General features: G+C 44.4%; 1 long non-coding RNA gene across 1 annotated transcript; it reads right to left on the bottom strand.

Annotated features, from left to right (window-relative positions):
• Positions 1-759: 759 nt before the first annotated feature.
• LOC109299499 lies at positions 760-3,059 on the bottom strand. Its single transcript, XR_002097898.1, has 2 exons — positions 3,016-3,059; positions 760-1,850 (listed from the first exon to the last, which is right to left on the bottom strand). It is a non-coding gene; the product is annotated as an uncharacterized LOC109299499 (long non-coding RNA).
• Between the last annotated feature and the right edge of the window lie 4,827 nt (positions 3,060-7,886).

Genomic DNA, 7,886 nt, shown 5'->3' with positions numbered 1-7,886 from the left:
GTGACCTCTGCATGCAGCAATCAATACTTATGCTGTAATATTTCCCCTTCTTGCTGTTTCAGAGCAGCCTTTTAAAAAAAAAACCCACCACACAAACACAGGCTGGGAAGAGATTAGATTATCAATTATCATGAAACTGTCTGCAACTTCAAAGGGCTGCAGAGCAGGGGAAACCATAGTTTATCAGGACTGTAAGCGTCCTGCAATTATCTCTCATGTCACCCAGATGTAGAGCAGTAGTTGGGGGAATAAACTCAGGTCTGTGGTGAGAGACTGGATTGGTGGAAAAATATAAAAGCAGCATTTTCTTTGGATCATGAATCATTAGTTTTGGGTCAGATATTGACAATAAGTAGGCTCTTGAATGTGTTAACCATGAGCAGCTCAATTCAATATACTCATGTATCTATGCAGCGTGAGCATTTTATCGATAAGCAGACACAGGATGCTTTCTTTTTCCCTGAAACTCCAATTTTTACGTAGGTCAACAGATTGTTAATAGTCTGTCAAAGAATGATGCATTGACAGTCAGTAAAACTGCAAGATGTTTGTCCTCAGTCATTCCCACAAGTATTATGCCTATGGTTTCACATAGAAAAACAGCTTTACAAGTCAAGTTAAACACAGAAGTTTGGAAGCAAAACTCCAGCTACTGACATCACTTCCTGATGCGACATGGCATTATTGTTTGGTCTTGTTTTCCAGTGGGATCAATGAGACTCCAGTTTGACCCACACTATCTTAAGACCAGGAACAATGGAAAATTAATGTAATGTTTATTAATACATAGAAAAGGCCCCTGGCCATGCAGAGAGCCAAATAAAAACAATTAAAGTAACATGTAGTCACAAGTCTAGTTAATGAGCAACCTTTTGTGTCAAGATATGATATACTGTAGCAAAATAAGTTCATAAAGGAGTTGTGCTCCCTGATAGTCCACCCAGTTATACACTCCCCACCTAATATAAATGCCAAGTATTTACCCTTGAACATGACCACACAAGTACAAAATGTAACAGTAGCAAAGCTGGGCAATTCTAGTAGCTATAAACAAGACTAGCTCTCCATGTTTAAAAGAAGGTTGAGGAAGCTGTTAACTACATGGCATATGAAAGAATCTCAAAGTGCTTCGCAACCTTTGTAAAACAAGCTATTATTATTATTATTATGTATATTACAAGCCCCAATATACTTGGTGCTCCATAGAACTGTAGCAACATTTCTTACCCAAAGATCTTTTCATATGGAATGAGAGAAAGAGACAAATGAGGATGAGGTGGGAGGACTCTATTTTTTCACTAAGATTTCCTCTATTATGCAAAATTATGTTAGTTCTCAGTATACTGGGATCTTCCATCTCTATGGCACTGCTCATAACCTCAGAAACCAAGTAATTCCTAAGCATTACCCCTAGGGTTCTTCCTGGTATTAGTTGGTCAAAAAGTAGCAATGAGAACAACCATTGATAACAACAGGTCATAAATAACAAGTTGGACTGAGCTATCAAGACATTGACCTCATTGTCTTTTCATGAGGTCAGTAGGGAACTACATAATGAGGATAATTTATTTATATACAAAATCTCTGTGTCTTTAAAAATAAATATTCCCCTAATGAGGATATAGTTAGGGGGAGAGTGGGAGGAACTAAATCCATCCCCTATGAGTGAGCGTCTCCAACCTCTATAAGGTTGGTGTCTAGATCATGTACATGTCTTTTGGGGTAGCCTGTGGAGCTGTAGGCCTAGAACAAAGCATTTTAAATAAATAAGTGGGAAAACCCTTCTATAGAGAATCATCTGAAGTCTCTTCCACTAGAGCTCCTGATGGTTCAGTAGAATTTTGAAGGGCCTAAAGGAAAATATAAAATCAAAGTCAATAAAACTTTTGTGAAGAACCTGGAGTTCATTCTTCTACAGCTATCACTTTGTAACATTCTAAGTTCCTGTCTTTTTCTCTCTAAATAAAATAGGCTTTGGGTGAACCTAAGCTACTTGTCATAGGGCGCATCTACACGAGACGTCTACTGCAGAGCTGCCTAATTAACTCCACAGTAAACATCTCCATTTCTACATATGTGCCCCTATTATGGTGCACAAAACTAATAAACTCCAAAAGTAATAAAGCTCAAAACTTAAAAAAAACCCAGAGGATTTTTGTGTGCAGCAGCACACATGTAGATACTACCTGGCTTGCTGGGGCATGAGGATGCTTCAGTATGGGGGCTGCCTTCCAGCTAGGGCTGCAGCACATTAAGCCAGCCCCTCTGCAGCACATTAAGCCAGTCATAGCAGATCTGGGCTGCTGCCAGCCAGGGCTGCTCTGACCGGGCTCGATGTGCTATGCATGAATAAACTCCAGAGCAATATACTCTGGAGTTTGTTGCTCCTGGGAGCACATTCAAATGGTATACCCAGAAGCAAAAAACTCCAGAGTAATAAGCTCCAGAGTTTATTCCTGTACATTAATTGCATGTGTAGAACACCCATAAAGCAGAATCCACACTCTGTTAAACACTTGTATGTAATATAAATTTGTGTATAGTCAACATTTTCTGGCCCAGCCAGTGATAAGGCAGGATACTATGGAAGTGATCTCTACAAGCAGGGGGAACTTAAGAAGTTGTAGAATGATAGCTGGTGTGGGATCTGGTTCCTAAACACCTATTTAGTTTGCTTCTGTAGGCCTTCTTGCCTACCACGGGAATTCAAGGCTTCACAGGAACTCCAGGTTGAGTGGTAGCTCTGTAAAGAGAGAGTTCTTTCTTCCTGGTATTTGTATTATATCCTCATCCTGATCCTAATACAAATTGGAATTTATTTGTCTCTGGCAACCCAAGGGAACAAATAATCAAGTGTTCAGAACTAAGTATGAAATAAGTATATCCTATAACCAGAACTACAAGCTTTTCCTCCTTTTTTTTTTCTAAGACTTCTTGGTGTATTAGTGAAACAATCTGAAACATGCCAAAGTTAAAATGTATCTCCTGAAAATGTATTTATAATATGATACTGACCTAATCTTCAGTGATGTCATGAGGCAAACATACATAGTTCCTGGGGAAAAAAAAAGTGCAGCTAATCAATTAAACCCATTTAGGAATTAACCAGAGCATCTTATTGTCAGATTAAACTTTAAAGATGGTGAAGTGTTTGCTAGTGTTAACACAATTTATATTCTGACTGTTTCATGTTTATTTAGGATGAAAAAAGGAAAATAATTCTCTTTTAAACACTGTTTCATGAGTTTCTGTCATGAAAACATCACTTACTTTCCCTCCCCACTCTAATAAGTAAAGGCCATCACTGGGACAGCAAGGTATAGCTGATGTATATAGAACAGCATATACAATGTCTGCACTTCCTATTGCCCTTCATTTCACATGCAAACCTAAGTCAGTGCTTTTTTTCTCTATCACGTAACTCAACATTTCAAATTTGCTTTACATAGATGCTTGTCTCTCTGCACTGTTTCTTAGAATGTGATTAAAGGGAAGGGAAGGGAAGGGGTGGGTTGGGGGATGAGGGCATGGTATAATCAGAAAGGGCCAGATTGTTTCTAACAACCTTGAGATGGTCACAACACAGCACAAGAGTTCTGGGATGGACACTGCCTCAAGAGCCACATCTCCCCTCCCAGCTTCCTGGTGTGTGGGTGGCATGTATATTCTCTCCGGTTTCATACACAGAGGGATTGGGCTGTGGGCCAGTTTCCCTGCCCCCGTGTGTATGATGTGAATTTGTGGGAGTGCAAAAAGAAAGCTACTCCTGCATTTGCCTGAGAAAAAAGACTATTAACTTGCCTGGTCCTTGCATGCAATTCAGGGAGGGAAAGTTTTCTTTTACCTTATTCCACTGTCTACCTGCACTTTGGACTAGACATTGTGGTTTAGTATTACTCTGGTAACCAAGTCTAGAAATACATTAATAAAATCCTTGCAACGCTACAGAACAAAAATACTTCAATAGTACCTAAGTATATTATTTTAGTGCCCAATGGCCATGATCAGGATTGTGAGGTCTCTGGAATAGGCATCTGTTTATTATACATCTGTTCAGTATCTATCGTACCAGCACTACAACAATACAAAAAATACAAATAAATGCACTATACAAGCACAAAAAAGAGACAATGTGAAGAGTTTACTTCTCTAAGTAAGAAACAAGTAAAGTTTCCAAGTCCACATGTTTCCCTCATTAACAGATTGCATGAGCTGCAGCCTTGGTAGTGAAATGATCAGCTAACTAGAAGTTTATTGAAATAAAAAACCTGAGCCAGAAACATATAAATGTTTTCAGCATTTCTTAGCAAATGGAACAACATAGGCCTTTTTTTAAGTTAAATTCTAGGGCTAGATTTTCAACTAGAAAAATCCATTTGAAACCAATGGAGTTATGCCCTTATACATCAGTTAAGGATCTGGCCACCGCCTTTTGCACAGGCACCTAATGTATACCTGGTTAAGCATAGAAAGCACTTTAAAAGTATATTATTTAGAAACTTTGTTGGTATAGCTAGTTACAGACATTCAAAAAGCCCAAGGCAGAATCAATCTAAGTTATGCTGTTTTCTGTAAGCAGTGTCATTTAGATTGGTAAACTGAAAACACATTTGCCCTTTGGTGGGGTGAGGGGCACAGAGGTTACCTATCTTAGACCAGGTTCCACCATTTTTAAATCAGTCTATATATGCTGAACTTCTGTTTTGTTATGGGTTTTGACTGGTTTCTGATCACTTACCTCAGTAAACGTGTAAAGTGTGTACTTGGCCTTCATGTCCTGTCTTGCTCTGTAGTATTCATAGATTCATAGATTATAGAGTCAGAAGGGACCCAATGGATCATCGTGCCTGACCCCCTGACCCTGGCAAGAAAGAGGACCGAAGTCAGATGACCCCAGCCAGGTGATTGGGGTCATCAAGCCTCCTCTTGAAGACCTCCAAGTTAGGTGATAGTACCACCTCTCTTGGAAGCCCATTCCAGACTCTGGCTATCCTTACGGTAAAAAATTTCTTCCTAATGTCTTACCTATATCTATTCTCCACTAGTTTGCACCCATTATTCCTAGTTACTCCTAGGGGTGCCCTGGTAAATAGCACATCCCCAATTCCCTGCTTCCCTCCCCTGATAAACTTATAGGTGGCTACAAGGTCACCCCTCAGCCACCTTTTGTAAAGGCTGAAGAGATCCAGATCTCTCAACCTCTCCTTGTAGGGCCTTTTGCGGAGACCACTAATCATACAAGTGGCCCTCCTCTGAACCCTCTCCAGATCCTCCATGTCCCTCTCGAAGTGCAGCACCCAAAACTGGACACAGTACTCCAACTGCAGCCTAATGCTGCATAGAGGGGGAGCATCACCTCTGTCGATCTGTTGGTCATGCATCTGCCAATACATGACAAGGTGCGATTGGCTTTGTTGATGGCCTCGTTATACTGCCGGCTCATGTTCATCTTAGAGTGAACTATGACTCCAAGATCTCTCTCAGCCTCTGAGCTGCTGAGGAGGTCATCCCCCAACCTGTAGGTGTGCTGGGGATTCCTCCTTCCTAGGTGGAGAACCTTGCATTTGTCTTTGTTGCATTGTATCCTGTTTCATTCCGCCCATTGATCTAACCTATCCAGGTCAGCCTGTATCTGCTCCCTGCCTTCCAGTGTATTAACTTTGCCCCATAACTTGGTATCATCCACGAACTTGGAGAGGGTGCACTCCACACCCTTGTCCAAATCGCTGATGAAGATATTAAATAACACCAGTCCAAGGACCAAACCCTGTGGGACCCCACTGCCCACCTCCTTCCAGGACAAGAACAACCCGTCCACCACCACTCTCTGGTGCAGTCCCTAAGCCAGTTGGCCACCCACCTGACTGTGTAGGCATCCACTCCACAGCCCCTTAGCTTCCCTATGAGAATAGGATGCGAAACTGTGTCAAAGGCCTTCCTAAAATCCAGGTAGATGACATCGGCCTCAGCTCCTATGGCAAGGCCTTGTGTGACCTGGTCATAAAAGGCTATAAGGTTTGTCAGGCAGGATCTACCTGTGATGAACCCATGCTGGTTTCCTTTTAGCATCGTTTCCCCTGCTGGGCCTTCACAAATGCGCTCTTGGATGATTTTTTCCAGTATTTTCCCAGGGATAGAGGTAAGACTAACTGGCCTAAAGTTACCCAGCACATCCCTTCTCCCCGTCTTAAAAATGGGCACCACATTGGCCTTTTTCCAGTCCTCAGGCACCTGGCCAGAGCACCATGAGAGCTCAAACAGCCATGCCAGTGGCTCAGCAGTGACACTGGCCAATCCCTTCAGCACCCATGGATGGAGGTTATCTGGACCAGCTGATACCCATCCAGAACCTTCCAACCTAGTGCTCTTTAACTAAGTCAGCACTAACCTTTGGTGGTCTGCTGCCTTTTGGACATCTCTCTATGCTCAAGGTGGGGGAATTGTCTTGGTCAGTATTAAGGAATACTGAAGCAAAGAACTCATTGAAGATCTCTGCCTTTTTCTCTGCATCAGCCACTCCATATTAGTAAAATGTGTATGATATTAAGCATTCCATTGTGAGCTGAGCCATATTTAGAATTTATATATAAGCTTAGGATTGATAAAAATACACAATGTATTTGATAAATGGCATAAATGTCACCAAAAACACCCTAAGACAGGGGCAGGCAAAATACGGCCCACAGACCGGATCTGGCCCACCAAGCTCTTTCATACAGCCCACAGTGCCCACCAACAAGTTGTGCCCCACCCAGCCTTTCCTCCCACAAGGGTGGGAGTGAGGCACTCACATGTACACACAGCCCCAAACATACCCTATTGCCTCGTGGGTGGAAGGGCCCAGCCAGGCAGCATGCAGCATCCATGTGGGGCTGCTGCTGCAGCTGCTGCAGCCCCCAGGGATTTGCTCCACTTCCCTGGTCTTCTTCTGGCTCCAGGCAGCATGTAGGGAAGCAGCGGGGGCAAAGCTGCAGCTGGGCAGGAGCTTGGAACATGGAGCATGGGACTGGGGCTGACAGCAGCATGGAGCTTGCGCCCAGGGGGGTGGCAGCAGCACAAAGCTCAGGTGGGCAGTGTGTGGGCATGAGGGAGGGTGGGGGTTGTGGGGACCCCCCCCCCAACCAGCACTGCACATTGCAGCAAGGGGCACAACCTTCACTGGGCAGTCTGTATTGCTGGCTCTCCCTATCACTCATGCACAGCTCCTGCACTCCCACAGCATGGGAGGGAAGCACCAGGCACTGGAGCTGCCTGCCTTTCCCATTGGGGCTGCACAGCATAGGAGAGAAACCTCAGGTGCTGAAACTGGCTGCCTTCCCCACCCTGCAAGGTAAGAAGCCTAGGGCTTCTCTGCCCTGCAGCACAGCTCTAGTGGGGAAGGCAGCCAACTCCAATGCCTGAGGCTTCTCTCCTGTACTGCACAGCCCTGGCAGGGAACACAGCTGGCTCTAGCACTTGGGGTTTCCTTCTCTGCTGTGTGAGTGCAGGGGCTATGTGTGAGTGGCAGGGAACACCAGCAATACACACAGCCCAGAGGAGGTTGCACCTCTCGCTGCGATGTGAAGCACTGGCTGGAGCTGCATCCCACTGGGCACCCACATCCTGAGAACCCTGCCTGCTGCTGTGCCATGGAGGGAGTTGAGGGGGGGTCCCCACACACCCACACCCTCCCTCACACACCCACAACCTGCCCTACAACCCCCCATATATACACAACTCCTAATATACCCTATGCCCCCCACACAGAGCCACACCCACTCACAACCTCCTCTCACACACCCCCAACATACTCCCACACCCCACCATACATACACACACACACCACACACACCACACCACACCCCACCACACACCCATACCCCACACCCAAACCCCACCATACACCC

Source organism: Gavialis gangeticus, unplaced genomic scaffold (genome assembly GCF_001723915.1).
Source record: "Gavialis gangeticus isolate Ggan-Ray unplaced genomic scaffold, GavGan_comp1, whole genome shotgun sequence".
Lineage (NCBI taxonomy): Eukaryota > Metazoa > Chordata > Crocodylia > Gavialidae > Gavialis > Gavialis gangeticus.
Note: the sequence above shows the minus strand (reverse complement) of the source record. Positions and strands in the feature narration are given on the sequence as shown.